Here is a 17,988-nt window from a genome sequence, read left to right on the forward strand (position 1 = left end):
TCAACTAACGTAATGCCTGGGAAACCACCTTCTGGCAGAAGCTCTGGTCATTTCTAAAACACTTCCTTGTCCCCCTGCAATAAAAAAATCTTTTCTTCCCAGTAGATTTTTCACACTTTTTCATTTGGCTACTAAATGGGGAAAGTCTCCAAAATGCTGCAAATTATAGCGAACAGATGGAGCGCGTCCTATAAAAACTAAAACATATACACATGCATTTTTTTCTTAGTATTTATTCCTATTAACCTTGGCATATTTAAGAAAACAGGTTTTCCAGAAATGTATATGCTACATACCTATTCAGAAGATATGTATTTCATGTTACACTCATACACGCCTACTGTAGTATTTATGTCTCAAAAGATTATTTCAAAATGTGAAAGCCAGTGACATGACTAAGCATTTAGACTAGATAGCTTTAAAAACAAAAGAATACACTCAGGTAAATGCATGGATGCTTTAGCATTGAAGTTGTTCATAATCGTTGTAAACACAGAAGAATTGTTACAAAAGAGTTAAAACTATCAATATATAATAATGAAGTAAGTTTTTCCTACAGGGATGTAATGACAATAAACACTAGAGTTGCATCATTTTTTTCTGCATGTCACAGTGTAACTGCTTCATCACATAACTTTGAGTTAGTGATTCAGTGCCTAATAAATCCCTTGAAATTCTTCTGCATTCTTCTTATATTTCAGACCCATACCTTCCATATATATAAAAACTATTTTAATATTCATTAAAATAAATGTAACTGGAAAATAAATGTAACTGGAAAATAAATGTAACAACAAATGCAGAACTAATTTGCAAAATTAGTAAATCCCATGTCTATTTAGTGTAGAAATAAGATATTTAGCAGAGACAAATTGAAAGATACTTTATGTACAAGGATCCAGAATTTAGAGTTTAAGTTTGGTTCATGAAAGAGAGCTATTCTCTGGAATTGGGAATAACATTCATTTTCTTCCATGAAATATTTAACACTGTGACAAGCATGTCAGAAGGTAAAGGCAGAATGGATATAAAATAAAGTCCAAGGCTGTTATAGGTTTAGTAAAGATTCAATGTTTTTGTCAATAGAAGAAGGTACTTACTCTTTCCTGTTTTTAAAATAACAATTCTTTCAATTTAGGTTTTTCAAAACTATTGAGAAGGCAAATCACCATAAAAAATCAAAACAAAGTGTGACTTTTTTTCCTTTCATGTTTAATTTTTTCCAATATTATTCTGCATTTAATCCAAATGGGTGTACTTCCTGTGAATGTTTGAGACCTCTCTCAGTTGTCCCTGTGATGAACAAGGCATGGTGAACTAGAGAAACATATACGCCTTATAAATAGTAAATTATTCATGCATTCTGCTATAAAATGATAATTTAGTGCATACCTATTTGGTATATAAAATGCACAATTTTTGAGAACTTTCTCTATATTGCGCTTTATTTGAAAACCTGACATGAGACACATGTTGATCTGAAAGGCCAAGGTAGAAGGCTTGCAAAAAACAAGGTGGGATTCTACATAAGCTTTTAGTGAATAAATTATACAGAGAAAGGGGAACCTCAAAAATTCCTGGGTTTTAAGCTACATAAACCCCTGTTATATTAATTGCTTATGACAAACAGCCTTTTTCCTTTCTTCCTCAGTTTCCCACAGAGATATGTCTTTAGACTGTGCAGTGCAGCATGCACTCTAAAGAAAACAGACAGAAATACAGAGAAGGGGCTTGAGAGCAAATGGAACTCAGTCTGTCCACATCCTCACACTAAAAAAAAAAGCAAATTAACTTCTAGTTTTTAGAAAACTTTTAGTTTTCTTTTAGAAAATAAAAGCTTAAAAGCTGCCTTCTGTGGCACTGATGATGCTAAACAGTTGGTTTTTCTCAAGTCAATAACAATTTCATTAATTAGCACAGCAACCAATATACAGAAGACAGTGACACTGACTGACCATAAAATATCAGTATGGCCATGTTTGCAATACGCTTCCAAGCTCAGAGACAAACACCATTCAGACAAGAGTTTCTACGCCATTCTTGGTGTAGGTGCAGAGGTGACATATCCTGTTAAATAACATTATATCTAACTATATCTGGATATGGACATAGATGAAAGTTAGGATATTTATAACATATATAGGTGGAACCATTTTCCATGGATTATAGAGAGATCATGATGGAATGGAGGAGATGGGATCAAGGAAGACATGGAAAGAAGCAGAAAGAGACACACTTTCTCTTCAGTCATTCTTTGTCATTTTCCCTTTTAATTAACTTGTCCAGTCTTCCTTTGATCCTGTACAAACTCTCAGCTCTCATAGAACAAGTTTTTCTCTTATTTACACACTTTAACAGTGCCTGCTCTTACCAAGTGTGTTTCTTTCCTTCTCGCCACTTCTCCAATTTGCCAAAGCCATTTTCAATTATAATGTTATCCTTCAATGGTCCTGCACCCTCTTAATATTAGTAACTTTTGTAAATCTGTTACATATACCTCTATTTTGTGTTCTATTTCATTAGTTGAAAACCATGGCTATATACAGACCTTTGAGTCATGAAGGTTGCACTCTCCTTAACAGTTCTTTCATCTAGACCCAGCTTCTACAGCTTCCTTTTAAGAATGCCATCTCAAAAGAATATTAAACATCTACTGCTTTTCTTCTTTCTGCATGGCTATTTTGCATGCTTATCTCTGAGGGTGCTACCTTGGAAAGAAATTAAACTGATTTGATAGATTTTGTTAATAACATATGCATACTAGCTAGTTACTTGTTATCTCACTGATATCTTTTAAGGCTTATAAACAGTAGTTTATAGTTTGGCTAAAAGTTCAGGAACACATTTACCCTTTCCTAGCTTCAGTGATAAAAAACATAAGCTGTGAAATATGGAGTGTTTTGAAATGAAAAATATTCTGATTCGAGATCATGCTGTTATAAGACTTTATTTTCAATTGTCTTTTCTAAGGCTTGCACTTGCCTCAGCCCCTGGGCAACATATGTACTAAAGAAAGGCTTGTTTTAATTCCTTACATCTCGTCTTCTAAGACCTTGCCCACTTTCAACAGATACAGTCTGAAATCATAAAATGTTGGAGACAGTGTAGAGAGTGGGTTTCCCCAGGGAAGAGGAAAATCCTGGAATAAAGCCCTGGGAAACCCAATTCTAAGTACAGAAAGCAAGAAGCTTACTCACATGCTCCCTCAGTTCAAGTATGCAAATTGTTGCTAGAAAGTTCCTAGTTTTTTGTGTTACCACAGGTTGATTTTTGATGCAGAAATTTTAATATTCCTAATGGTTCTCCCCTATTAGACCCTTCCCTCAGGCCCTACCTTAACTCCTCCCCATGCTGGGGTGGATCCCTGTCTGACCCTGGCCCCATGACTTTGGCCCCTTGTTACTGCCTTGTTCCAGTTCTCTCCAAATATAGTGTACGTCTTATTGGGGTATTTTTTGCAGGTTTAAAATTCCTTTTTAGACAACTGGATCAAGGCTGCCTCTCTCTATGAAGTCTCCATCAGGGCAGAGTCCTGAGGAAACTCAAAGGAATCTGATCATCCAGGTTTGGACCCCCAGAAGTTTCAAGACAGAAAAGAAACTTGAGCAAATACAAAACTGTCTTCAAACCAGAAAGTGCTAACACTTTCCTCTCTTTATAATCACAGAATCAATCATAGAATAGTTTGGGTTGGAAGGGACCTCCAAGATCACCTAGTTCCAACTCCTCTGCCATGGAGAAGGGTGCATTCCAATAGACCAGGCTGTTCAAATCCCCATCCAACCCTGCCTCAAACACTTCCAGGGCCAGGGCATTCGCAACTTCTCTGTGAAACCTGTTCCAGTGCATCCCCACCCACACAGCAAGCATCTTTTTCCTGATGTCTAATCTAAATGTACACTGTTACAGTTTGAAACCAATCCCCTTCATCCTGTCAATACATACTCTTGTACATAGTCTGTCTCCATCCTTCTTGGAGCCTCCCTTCAGATATTGGAAGGCCACAGTTCTCATAACAGATTGAATGTTGCCAGGTTTTCAGGAGACTGCCAATTGGGAAAAAAAACCCCAAATCCTCAAACAAATAAAAACAGCTTCCTGTTTAACTGACATAAAACTATTTAAAATTAATGAAAGGTAGATACTGCTGGCTATAATTGCATTGCCACCAAATTAGAATACAAATTTCAATTCTTTTTTAATCAAAATTATTTTTTTAAAAACTTAAGTACAAAACACATCTAAGAATACAAAAAAGTGGAAAATAATTTTAAAATTATGGTGACAGATTAGGAGAGAAAACAGTCAAAGCATTAATGCAATAAAGTTCAGGAAAGAGATGAATGTCATGGGCATAGGAAGAATAGCTAAAATAAGGAAATGGTCAGGTAGAATCCTCAGGGTCACCCATTCTGTCTCCATTTTTATTTTACAGCACAGGAAGTATTTCATTAAAGTTTTATTTACCACAGGGACAAAAAAAATGGGCTAACAGGAGAACAACTCAGGTTTAATTCCATAGCACTGTTCTTATTAGGCTATAGGATTGATAGAGACAACATGCTATATCTCATTAAAATTTGTCTTGCGATATTTATTGACTGTGGAAAAAAATTTACCCCTATACATAGTAAAACCTATAACAGTTGAAGCATGTTTTTGGAATAGTTAAAGCCTAAGAAAGTATGCAGTGCACATTCCCTTATTCTAGTCCCCAAATCAGGCTTTATGTCTTGATCGTTGATCTAGTTTTACTTGGGATTAACATTATTGTATTGCTAAACCAGTAAAACTGGTTTTTTTTTGCTTAACCCAAACTAAAAAATAATCAAACCGTAGACCTAAGCTGTTTTATATCTGAGCAATATATTGGCAAAATGATGTCTCATAGTTTTTGTTTTCAACATGTACTCTAGGTCAGGGTTTTGCAAAGTAGCCCTTCTCTCTTACAAGAGTTTCTCATGAAATTGCAGAAGATTGAGTTCACGGTTTGTTTGGGTTTTTTCAACTACTGGCTTATTATTACACAAAATAATTAATTACAAACTGTGAAAAATACAAATGATTCTTTAAGATAAAAATAGGCCAGAAGAAATAAAGATATGGAGGGCAATTTATTTTCTCCTTGCTCTAAAATTTTCAGTGGCTAAGCAGATGGAAATCAATTTTCTGAAAATGTTACAGCAGCTAATGAAAAGTGATGCAAACTATTGTACTTGTGCTTTTTTTTTTTATCTGAGAATTGGTATGAACCATTTGGCAGGTGTTGTTAGATACAACAAACTGCTAAGCTAATAAAGGCATTAGAGGAATATGTCTCCCAGTAGAATCAAGAGCTGCAAAAAAATCCATATTAAGATATTTGGTTGCTGTAAAATCTTAGTCTCTTTTTTTTTTAATTTAAAATAAAGAAACAAAAAACACAACCTAAATACATTTCTAATTTCTTTCCCACTGAAAATGTCAAAGCAAAATTGACATTTTGACTTCTCCTTCGAAAAATAGACAGTTTTGATAGAGTGGTTTTTTCAGATGAAGGAGCATGATGAATTCTGTATACATTCATGAATAGCTCTAACTGACAAAGTCTGATTTTATTTTTCTATTAAAAAAAAGGAAAAAGAAAGAAACACTCCATCTTAACCGGTGTTTGAGATTTCTGTTAGTGCTTATTTAAATACTTTTTCTTTTTCCATTTGTATGCAAATTACCTAGTTATGCATATATATGTATACATAAAAGGGTCTAATGGATCACAACGTGAGTATCCACTGCAGCTCACTGTGTCTGATTACTAATGTCCTCCCATTAGTGAGAAGTTAAAGAATGAGATTAACAAATAATAAGCATGCACATCAACAAGGCACATCAAGAATTTAAGGGATCAATGACAAAATGACAGGAAAGCTATATTAGAGCATTATCTCCATCTCAATATTTGAAAAACAATAAGGGAGCAAGATTCATTATTTCCAATCAGAATCAGGGGAGAACTAAAGAGTGAAAAATTTTAAAGGAATACCAACAAGGGTATTATACTGAATGGATCCTAACTATGTGATGTCATCAGCTAAAAGGTAGGTTCATACAACTAGGTTGAGCTGGATTTGCTGAAACTTGCAAACTTTGTAAAAGTTAGACAAGAGGAAAATGTGAACACAGGATTTTTTCTCTTCTTGCTTTTTTGTTTCATCTGTTATGAACCCTTGGGGTGCATAAATAATGCTTTGTTTGAAGAAGGTTTTGTTTAAAATTGCTTTAATCATTCTCTGTCACAGGCCCCCCTAGGAAAAAATGTCTCTCAGGTTTATAGAGTAAACAGGAGATTAGAGTCCTAATATTCAGTCTGAGGGGTAAAATCATGTTGTTTCTCTGTAATGAAAAGTTAACAAAAACTATCTATAGTAAAAGATAATGTAAGGAGAATAATAAGACGCCTAAACTAGGAGAAGTCAGAAATAGGGTAGAGGAAAAATGAAATAAACACAGTGAGATGAAAAATATCTTTTTCCATAAGCAACTGTATTTACTAATGAAATAAAACAATACTCAACACAGCACATGAGAATAATAAACTAGAAACAAAGCAATTTCATTGCAGGTTTAGGTAATGCTGAAGAATTGTATTTGGGACAATTGACATTTTGGTGATCACCTAATTACAAAAGCAATATTGCATATGATACTACCGTGAGATTTTTTTTTTTTTTTTAAAGCCACTAAGAAGAAACAAAATAATTTTGGCACCACAATACATAAACCCCCACACATTAAATAGACTTAGGTTCCACTGTCTTAAAGAAACAAGTAAGGTTGCCTAAATTTTTGCATCTCAAAATTTACATGGGTTTGGGAACACAGATAACCATTCCGTGGACTGCATGAAAATAATTGTGATCAGCAGTTCAAGGGAGATTTTGGCTTTGGTAAAACCTGGTCAGAGTACTGCATCTAGCTCTGAGGCTCCCAATACAGGAAATATGTGGACCTCTTGGGGTGGGTTCAGACAAGGGCCACAAAGAGTATCCAAAGACCATAGCACTTCTATTTGGAAGACAGGCTGGGGGAATTGCAGTTGTTCAGCCTGGAGTGGAGAAAGCTCTAGGGAACCTCACTGCAGCCTTACAGTACCTAAAAGGGGCCTACAAGGAGACCAGAGAGGGATGTGTGACAGCACAGCAGGAAATGGCTTCAAACACAAAGTGGACTTAGATTACTTACTTGGGAAATTTTTTTTTTTTGTTAGGGTAGAGAGGCACTGAAAACAGGAAGCTCTTTTGACTGGCTGGTTAAAAAAACAAATAATAGTTTGAAGAATCACCATTCTCACAGAGATGGGTAAGCCTATATCAGGGTCTTAGTTTACTTAAATTCAACAGATTATAAATAGGAATGGGATGTGGTACACCAATAGATATTTCTCTAAATATGTATTCTTTCCTTTAGAACACAAGAGAAAAAAAGTAAATATAAGTGCTCTAAATAATAGAGCAAAGTATCCCATAAATTGTAAGCCACTACATTTGGACTACCTAACTTTTCAGGTGTAGAAAACAGAGGAGCTATGTCAAAAATCATTGATGCCTGATTTTCATAGAACAAATAATAACAAAATGTGCATGCATTTTTCAGAACTATCTCACTAGACATCAAATAAAATAGGTAGAAATTAAATAGACGTGAAGAGATTTCAATTATATAAAGAAAAATTAAGAAGAAATGCACATCATAGAAGATAATCTTCTCTGTAAGCTCCAGGGAAAGCCCTCCAGTATCAAAGTATTGTTGAAAGCTGTGGTGGGTTGATCCTGGCTGCACACCAGGTGCCCAACAAAGCCACTCTGTCCTTCCTCAGCTAAACAGGGGAAAGAAAATAAAAAGCTTGTGGTTTGAGATAAGGGCTGGGAGATAACTCGGGAGTTACTGACAAAGTCAAAAAAAGGTTTGGTTTTATATTTTACTTTCAGTCAAATGAAAGTTAGATAATGAGAAATAAGAAAAAAAATATTTTAAAAATCCCTTCCATTCCCGGAACTTCCCGTGTCGGAACTTTCCAGAACTTCCCTTCCCTTGCTGGAACTTCCCTTCCTGGAATTTCCCTTCCCAGATCTTCCTCTCCTCTCCCCTCCTCTCCCCGCCCCGCCCCGCCTCGCCTCGCCTCACCTCTCCTCGCCTTTCTTTTCTTTTTTTTTTTCTCCTTTTTTCTTTCGTTCCCTTAATATGTGTATTCTATATTTGCAAATACAAAAAGGGCTGTTTGATTTAAGGTCTTGTCTGAAGAGAGCAAATTGTAATAAGAATCTAAAGATTTACATGAGAACTGTTATTTGTCTTAGAATATTAAAATTCTGCTGAAGCAGAAATGAAAAAAAGATAGTTTTGTTTCTCTGATAAGATGAAGAAATTAAACTGGGTTTTTACTGGCCTAGTGACAAAAAGAAAGAAAAAAATATTGCTCCTTTAGTCTAACTAAACTTTTATTTTCTCTTCAAGTAAATCAAAACTTTGGAGAGATGTAAATGTGTCTAAAAGTTTGGTTAATAAAAGAAAAGACTGTGTTGTTTCTAATGAACTATTTTGTTTCTAATGAACTATTGCCAGCCTGGACACTCCTTCTTCCTGAAGTTTGTCTTTTAATATTTTTCCACAAGTCAATGTAAATATTAATTAAGAACCTTTGCACACAACTATATCATTTATTTGTCCTCCTCAGTTTAGATTGTGTATATTTCTTCTATGACAAAATTATTTGCATATTTGAATATGCACTTTTGTTTTTGGGAAAGATTTAAGTATCTTGAATATCTCAGATTGCAAATGGGCAGCACACTACAGGCTCCCTTTCTCCAAATATTGTTGGGCAGGATTAAAAGCAACCTTCTGACTTTGATCAACAACCTCAGATTCTTGAAACAAAAGTAGGTTTTCTTTTTGTACTGCAAATTTTGCATCATCATTAAGAATTTTAATTTGTTATGGTTGTTTTAGAAAAAAATTTGTTTAAAAATCTATAATATGTTCTTTTTAATCTACTAAATGTGACTCCTGAAAGATTTTGCATATTTGACTTAGATTTGGTGTTTTTTGTTTACTCTGTACCTTTAAATAGTGGTTATTTTGATTGTCAAGCTGAACAACAAATCAACAAATCAAAATAACACTCCCTCGACGATAACGAAATCAGCACTCCCTTTCCCTTCTTTTTTTCTCTTTTTTCCCTTGTCTCTTTTCTCTCCCTTTTTCTTTTTGTCCCCTTTCCCCTCTTCCCTGTTCTTTTTCTTTTTCCTTTTCTTTCCTCTTGTAACATCTACAAGTTCATGTTTAGTTCTAAGTAATTTTCAGCAGTATATTTTTCTCCTCTCAAAGTCAGTTTCATATCACGCTACTGTTAGCAGAGTTTCGTCATTCTTTAATTCTTCCATGAATGTTTAAGGGAGAAATATACTTTTTAGTTTTGGAAAATATAAAATAAATTGGGTTGTTGTCTTGTATAATCACAACTAATGTTAAAGAATTGGAATCTTTGCATTCTTTTTCCTTTGGCTGCCTTCATTATTTTTGTTGTTGATACCGTCTCTCAGTCTTCTGTCTTTGCTGATGAGAATATCCTACTTTGGTGTAAATGCATGCCCTTTATATCATAAAAACTGATGAAGATAGGACCACAAGTTAAAGAAATCAGGAAAACTATTATTTGAAAAGAGTTTCTTTCTGGATTTTTACATAATTAAGTTCCTACTCTCAAGAGAAGCTAAAAAACATTCTGAGATGCCTACATGGTGTTGGATTTGCACAAAAATGCAAAACAAAAAAAAAGCTGTGAATTGAATGTGCTATGGTAAAGCGAATATATTAGAGCAATTTCTCTGTAACAATAATATGTAACTAACCAGAAGAGTGGTTAGTTCAGCTTCTCATAACTGGCCTCACTACTCCTTATTTCTACTTTACTGTTTAACTCCTTTGCTTTCCCATAACACAGTCAATAATGTGATCTAGGCAGTCACGCAAGTCAGAGTTGAACTCTCTGAGTTTCATTTAAAATCGCTGTACAACACTGTCTTGGAAAAGAGGACTGCAAATATAAAACAGTCAGAAAGGCCTTACTAGTACAGTTTACAGTCACCAGCTGAAATGGTGGAAAGTCACTGCATGCATCTAGTCTTCCCTAAATGTGACAATGTGACATTCTCTTCTGTCATCGGTCTGACCCAACCCAGTGGGGGCCTGATGAAGCTCAACATTACAGCAAAGTGGAAGGCAAAAGCAAAAGTATGTCTCTGACATTGTTCTGGATATTCATTGTATGTCTGTGACACTATTCTGGATATTTTTTCAATAGAAAGAGCAAATTCTTTCTACTGTCCTTACACTATGGAATAGGTTCAAATGCGCATTTTGAGATGATGGAAAAGCATACCATATTGAAAGCAAAATCTGGAGAATCCTCCTTGCCTGTATTGAACAAGAGAATGATTTTGCGATTCTTTTACTCTGAAAAAATTTGCAATCATCATCATCATCACCATCTTGGTTTACAGAAGAAGAAAAAATGTTTTTGGTCTCCTGCTGCTGTAAAGCCAGAGTCACAGTGCTATTACCACCATCTTGACCAGTGCTGGGATACTGTCTTGTAAACAGATTTGCTTTGCACTGCCCATGTTTTCGAAGGAAGAGAAAAGAAAGGGTGAGGTCACTTTTTCATCATCATCTTCAGTGCTAATCTTGCAGTCTCCAGTTGATTCATTGTCATTTTGGCCATATGGCTGAGTTGTTCAGCCTTGGATTTTTTTTATACAGTAGGTATTTAATTGCTGCTGCTTAGGCTGTGGGGCTGGAGAGCTTACCTTGAAGTCCATTTTATCCATTAAATTTACAATAATGAAACATTAAAATTTTGAATACATAAAAACTAATCATTAATGTTGACAAAGGATCATTGAATGTCTGCTTCAGCCCTGTATGCAATTTTAAATTCTATTCCATTTTAATTATGTATGAAATTACAACAAAATAAAACAGATGAAACAAGCATATAGGGGCATTGCTTGCATGCTGTTTTGGTATTTATTTTTTATATTTACAGTGGATGATTAAATATAATAACTTGAAATGTACTTTATACTGATGTCACGTTCATAGTTGTTACATAGTCTGATTTTTCATACATCTGCTCTGACCTACTGGATAATGAGAATTCCAAAATTCTCCAGCTTCACCAAATTATTTCTTCTGCTTAGATATACAGTCAAAATCTTTCTGTGAAAGTCATGAACCTTAACTGGGAATGAAGAATAGAATCTTTTCCAAAGGCAAATACTCTGTGCTTTAAATACTAAGCTTCTGGAAACAGTCAAACAGTTAATTATCATATGATTAATTCCTTAGTCAGATCAGTCCATGTGACATGTACATGTAGGAAAAAAGTTATCTTCACATCTCTTTCTTCATGTGCATGCATTCCCTAATGACCAAATAAATAAAGAAGGATGGGGTCAACCGTGTAAATTTCCAACAGCACTGTTTCCTTGGAACATTTGCCAGCAAGACTCTGCAGGAGAGCAGATGACAAGTGACTTCTTGTTTAGTGCACCTAACCTTATAAATGTATGCCTTCAGATACCAGGAGGCTGAATCTGAATTTTTTGCCTTCCTTTCCTCTTGACCTAGAAATGTGTTTAGTAAAACCTCTATAAGGAAAAAAAAAAAAAAACCCAAGTTCCCCCATTCTGGTATGAGTTTTGTAATTTTGCTTCCAAACAAAACATTTGATCGTCTGGATTTGTTGTTGCTGCAGTTTTGGTTTTTTTGGGGGGTACCACATTACTGAGGGGTCTCTTTAAACTCCAAAATCTTATGCAAAGCACCCAGCAAACTGTATAGTCTTCACAAAGGATGAAATTCTAAAATATTTTTTCTGAATTAAAAGAAACATGAAGTTCCCTCAAAACTAAAGTATATACTACATATATAGGCACAAGTAATCAGGGTAATTTAGACCAGTAATTTAAATCTGGATCTAAATAGCATAGAAATTCAATGACTGCTTTTATTTTGGAAATGAAAAATACCTATCTTCTCATCTTGAACAATCTGTTAGGTTTGTGGGGGAAATATGTGGTGAACTACTTGTGTATGCTGATTTGCTTTCTTACCACAGTTGCTACAAAATTGAAGCGGATCCTTCTGGGACAAGAAAGGCTTATACCTGCTGTCAGTTGGAACTCAAATTCTAATGTGTTTTTGGAATAAGCATAAAGAAACATGAATATTTTTCACTGTTTTCATTATAAAATCTAATAATTATGTGGATAAAGTGGATACAATAATTATCCACTAGGTATATACTGAATTACTGTAGAGGAACTAAGGCAGATTTTCAAGCTTTCTAAAGTACTCCTAGGGAGTCCATTTACTAACTTGGTATGTGCAGAAATTTTGTGGAACAGAAGAAACCCATCAATGCAAATATGTGGATAGCTCACACTTGCTTAAATCAGAATAGGAATGTAAAACAGAAAATGGCTTCTTTGGAGCTAAGATGGAACACAGAAATTTCACTGTTCCATCTGTGGTACACAAATTCCAAATAATTGAGCTTTTACACCCCTGCTGTGCTACTGTCTGCTGTTGGAAGTACCCGCATCTCTGCATACACCATTAAAATTTCCATTAGCAAGTTCTCTACTGGAAATGATCCGGTGTTTCTTGGTCACAGCATTCTTCTTTGGGGCTTTACCTGGAAATCTTTTATTACTGTTTCTGAATCACAGTAATCTGGCTGTAATAACCACTCTATTACTAAATTAGTAGGAATAGAAGAGCTTCTGAAAGACAAGATCTCTCTTACTAATAACCTTAGTAATCCAATGTTAATAAAACTTCTAAATACAATGTTAATGAAACTTCTAAATAAAAAATGTTGGAAACAGGTGGCTGCTGTCTGTTGGTGCAGCAGGGTTGTCCTGTGTATGAAAAACAGTGCATTTACCTTAAAGCAGGATACCTAACTCTCTGTCCTTATTAGGACTTAAAAAATTCTTCTTTTGCCTTTTTTCCCCCGTTTGTTCATATCCTCCTATTCTGAGGTTAGAGAAGACTTATAAATTACAGAATTTCTGGCAAGAAAATATGAACAATTTGTTTTCCTTGATGATTTATGGATGATGCAGCGTCCTGACGGCAATGAAGTCTAAGTCGCTGAGTCCAGAATCTTATGTCACATTATGACAATATATTAAAGATGTGGTTTCTCATGTCAAATATGGTCACAGAACTTTTAAGTCATGGAGCAACCCAGTTTGGAAAGGACCACAAAAGACATTCTTGTTCAGCCTATTGTGGGAAAGGGAGACTAGACAAAATTATCTAGCACACTTCATCTGCATCTTGAAAATGTGCAGGGATGGCAATTAACCATATACCTGAAGAAGATGTTCCACTTATTAATGGTTCTCATTGTAAAAAATTCTTTTTTACACTAAGATGAAATTTCTGCTGGTGTAACTTATAAGCTTTTCCACTTGTCTTTTCCATGTGTCCCCTCTGGAAGAGAAAGCTTCCCTCCTCTTTGTAGAAACCCATCAAATACTGGAACACTTGGATGTAGTCCTCCCAGGGCCTTCACGGACAAAACCTCATTCCAATAGTCTTTCCTCGCAGACCTGTGTCTCCAGCCCGTTGGTCATCTTTGTGACCACCCCTTTGGTCCATCTCTAGGCTGTCTGCATCTTTTTTAATTGTGGGAACCAGAACTGGACACTATTCCAGATGCAGCAAGACAAGTACTGAGTATTTTGGGATTATCACTTATCTCTGTGCTACTAATACCCCTGCAGATGTGTTTGCCTTTATTTCTGCAGTTGTAACTTGTCCATCAGAGCTCTTTCAGCAGAACTGCTCTCCAACCACACATATAGTACATAATGGGCTGCTTGTTTTTGTCATCCCAGTGTGGGACTTCATGCTTTTCTCCCTTAAACTTCATTCTCTTCTTCATGTTTCACTCCCCCAGCTCACCCATTTCCTTCTGCAAAATATCTTCCCTTCTGATTGTTCTGGTCTTTGGTAAGATAAAGTTTTTCTTCTTCCTAACTGGTATTGTGATATTATTTTGGATTTAGTATGACAATAACAATGATGACACACTGATTTTTTGGTTGTTGCTAAGTATGGCTTACCCTGTCTAAGTCAAGAACTCTTCAGCTTCTCATGCTCTGCTAGTGAGAAGGCTGAAGGACCACAAGAAGCTGAGAGGAGACACAGACAGGACAGCTGACCTGCACTGGCCACAAAGATACTCCATGCCATAGAACATCATGCTTAATATAATAGCTATGGGGAACTGGCTGGACATCTGTTAATGAGTGGTGAACAAGTGCATTGTGCATCAATTGTTTTGTATAATTCAGTTATTTTATGCTAATTATTACCTTTTTATTTTTCTGTTGGAAAAGTATTTTAACTGTCTTTATCTCAAGAGTCTTCTCATTTCTACCTTTCTGTCTTGGTTTAAGACAATTTAACAGGCAGACACTTGAAAACAAACTACCTCCCATTTAGTTTTAACCATTCCCCTTTCACAAATAAGGAGACATTAATGTCAGAAGATATAAATGAAAAAATATGTTTACTAAAAAATGAAGCAGCAGTAGGTAAAAATTACCTACTGCTAATAAAAATTCTAAAATTCTAATTTAGAATTCTAATAATTTAGAATTCTAATTTAGAATTCTAATAATTTAGAATTCTAATTCAAAATTCTAATTATTTTAAATCATTTTAATAATCATTTTAATAATAATTTTAATAATCATTTTAATAATCAAAGGTGCTGAATTCTCATGGACTCCCCAGGAACAAAGTAAGATATAATGGTTGAGAAAGCCTGCCCCCCAAGATGGTACCCTCCATAGATGGCCACACTATTTGAAAGACAAAGGCAAAATGGCAAGCAAACCTCTTCTCCTAACCACATGTGGAGAGACAGCAAAAAGAGAAAAACAAGCTAGAAACCAAACTGCTGTGATTGCAAAAACTCCCCTTTTCCCTCAAATAACAACAGAGAACAAGGACAAAATGAAATTATTCTGTGGTCCAAAAACAGTCAAACACATCCCCTGAGCTGTTTGCAACCTCACAGGGTCCCTCTTTCCTCCAGCAGTGGCCGCTCGGTCAGTAATGGCAGCTGGAGAACCCTCATGGAGAATTTGGGAAGCGGAGAACTCGGAAAGTGGAGAACTCAAGAACTAGAGAACTCGGCAACTGGTTCAGTGGTGAACGTCTGCAGGTCTGAAGGCAGCAGCTCTTGCTGCAGACAGGTGTGGAGAAATTCACTGAAACAGCTGTAGATTGCAAAATGCAACTTCTCAGGTTAGATAAATACAGAATATAATATGCATTCTGTATTTGGTGAGTGGGAGGGTTACTCATGACATCTGTATATTCTATCTCCCATCCTGCTGGGCCACTTTTCTACCTAACCACCCTGTTTCAGGTCATCAGAAACTTGGCAGAAGTGCTTTCCATCTCATCATCAAAGCTAAATGTGAAAGCACTGAATAGTCATGGGGCCCTCTGTCAAATCCTGGGAGAGCCAGCTTTGGGCAGGGTGCCCATCTGTTTAAAAGCTTTTGAACAGCATGCTCTGAATGCAGCTTGTTGGCTTGTTTCCTATCCATTTCACAACTGTCCACCCAATCTGTATCTTACAAATTTTTCCAGGAGAAGGCAGTGGGAAACAGTGTTGAATGCTTTGGTGAAGTCATTGCAAGAAACCTCCTTGCTCTCCCTAAGTTATGACAAGTGATCAGGTTAGTCTGCCATGACTTGATTTTGTTAAACCCATGCTGGCTTTTCCCCATTGACTCTTTATTTGTTTTTTAATGGTTTATAGAAGGACTTGTTTCATTACTTTGCCAGGTATTGAAGCAAGGTTACTGAGCCTTGTACTTTCCCAGTCCTTGAATTCATTCTGTAGATAGGCATGACATTAGCCTTCTTCCAGTCATGAGGAACATCACTTGATTTTCACAGCTTATCAAATGTTACAGGCAGTGGCCTTGAAACAGTGCCAGCCACTTCTTTTGACACCCTGTGGTAGATTATGTTTGGGTCCATAAATTTATGTGGGTTGTGTCCTTGCAAGAGATCACATCTTAGTCCATCTTCCACCACTGGTGTGTCAATGTATGCATTATAGTATTAGTGGAGTTTCCCTCACAGTTTAGTAATGGGCCTTTACTTTCTTCCTTTTACATAAACTGCAAATCCCCCTCTGATTTCTTTTCTATTTCACTGAAAGAGTTTGAGCTTTCCAGTTGTGAGCTTTCCTACCAAATTTCTATAATTCCTGTGGTATTCATAACTTGTGGGTTTAGTAGGAAGCTGCCGTTCTTCCTGTTTATTGCCTAGACTATATGCATTATTATACCTGCACTTATGATAGCTGGATAGCTGGACTTAGGTTTCTTGCCTTTGGAAAACGTTGGGGAGCATTCTTAACTAGTCTAGTTGGTGTACTTTTCTAACTTCTTGCTTAGGAATAAGCAGGTGTTAGAGCTTTGGTCCCTAACCAAAATAACCAATATTTTTATTGGAGGAAAAATATTTTAGAAAATTTTTGTGCATACTATCTTTTTCAACAACTGCAATTTCTGTCAAAATAAAAACTTCCCTCTCTTCTCATGTACATGATGTTGCCAGCAATGCTTGAACTTGAACTGGACTTGAACCAGACCAGCCAGGGTGGCAATTGAAGTAGGGATGGGAACAGTCAAATAAGCACAAAAAGCAACTTTAATAGTAGCCTGAGCCAACAAAAGAACATAAGCTGAACACAGTATGGGGCAACCTTGAAAGACTTAAGAGTGGGGCAAACATAACAATATGAGGACTGTAGCCCAGACAGTGAACCAGTGAACAATTACATTAGCATATACATAAAACGGTACCATCCTACCATTGACAAGAACTTGAAACATTAATTTATACGGATCAGCTACATTAACATAACCATTCCCATAATCCCGTTCTTCTCGCGGTTACCTAACCAGATGTTTCCCCTCCTAGCATTCCGCCTCCCATGGCCAGATTGATGCTGACTTCACTGTCAGCCAAGGCCAACTGATTGCCAGCCCCCACTAGTACAACTTTCACAACATGGTAGTTGAAATCTTTTCTTAGAACCCTGGGTATAATGGATTGAACTTATCCAGTACTCTTTTGAATTCAACAGAGGTGAAGTTCTTCCATGTTTTCAGTGAGTCTTCCTGAAGTGAATAGTGTAAGTTGAATACAAGGATTGTGGGGTTTCTATCATCTTAAGCATTATCAAGCTAAAGGAGGAATCAAAATGTTATGTAAACTCCGCATACAGATTTAAACTCTTGTTTTGCAGATATTTATATCGGATTTATCGATCAACAAATTAGATACAAATCATATTTAAATAAATGAAAATCATTAATGTCCCTACTGAATGTAACTACATGAACTTCACTTTTGCATGTAAGGTAGTGAACCTCTAAATGCTCTAAATATTCCAAACCTTAAGCAGTAAATATCAGGTGTAGATTTTTTAAGGGATAATCTTTGCATTGATGTATTTGCTTTTCTCAGATTTATAGTTTTTGGAGTTCTTGTCATGGTGTTAATTAAAATCTAAAAAAGCACTGGCGGTCTTTAAAGTAGTTTCTCCTCCTTTCCTCATCTTTTCTTCCCACACTGATACATAATTTTTATTTCTGGTATTCATTTCAGAAATAGGGTTTGAAGATTTTTTTTGCCTGTTTCCCATTTCAAACAGTTAAAATGGAAATGACTTTTTTTGACCAAACCAGTGCTTAATATAATGTGTTTTCTAAGTAATAACTCTGATCATAAAAACAGTAAAGTGCAGTGTATATTATAAATGTTTAAGGCTTAAATTCAAGTGAACATTTGAGAAGAAAGTAAAATACTATATGTTTGATTTTAAATCTGTACTTC

This window comes from Sylvia atricapilla, chromosome Z (genome assembly GCF_009819655.1).
Source record: "Sylvia atricapilla isolate bSylAtr1 chromosome Z, bSylAtr1.pri, whole genome shotgun sequence".
NCBI classification, from domain to species: Eukaryota; Metazoa; Chordata; class Aves; order Passeriformes; family Sylviidae; genus Sylvia; species Sylvia atricapilla.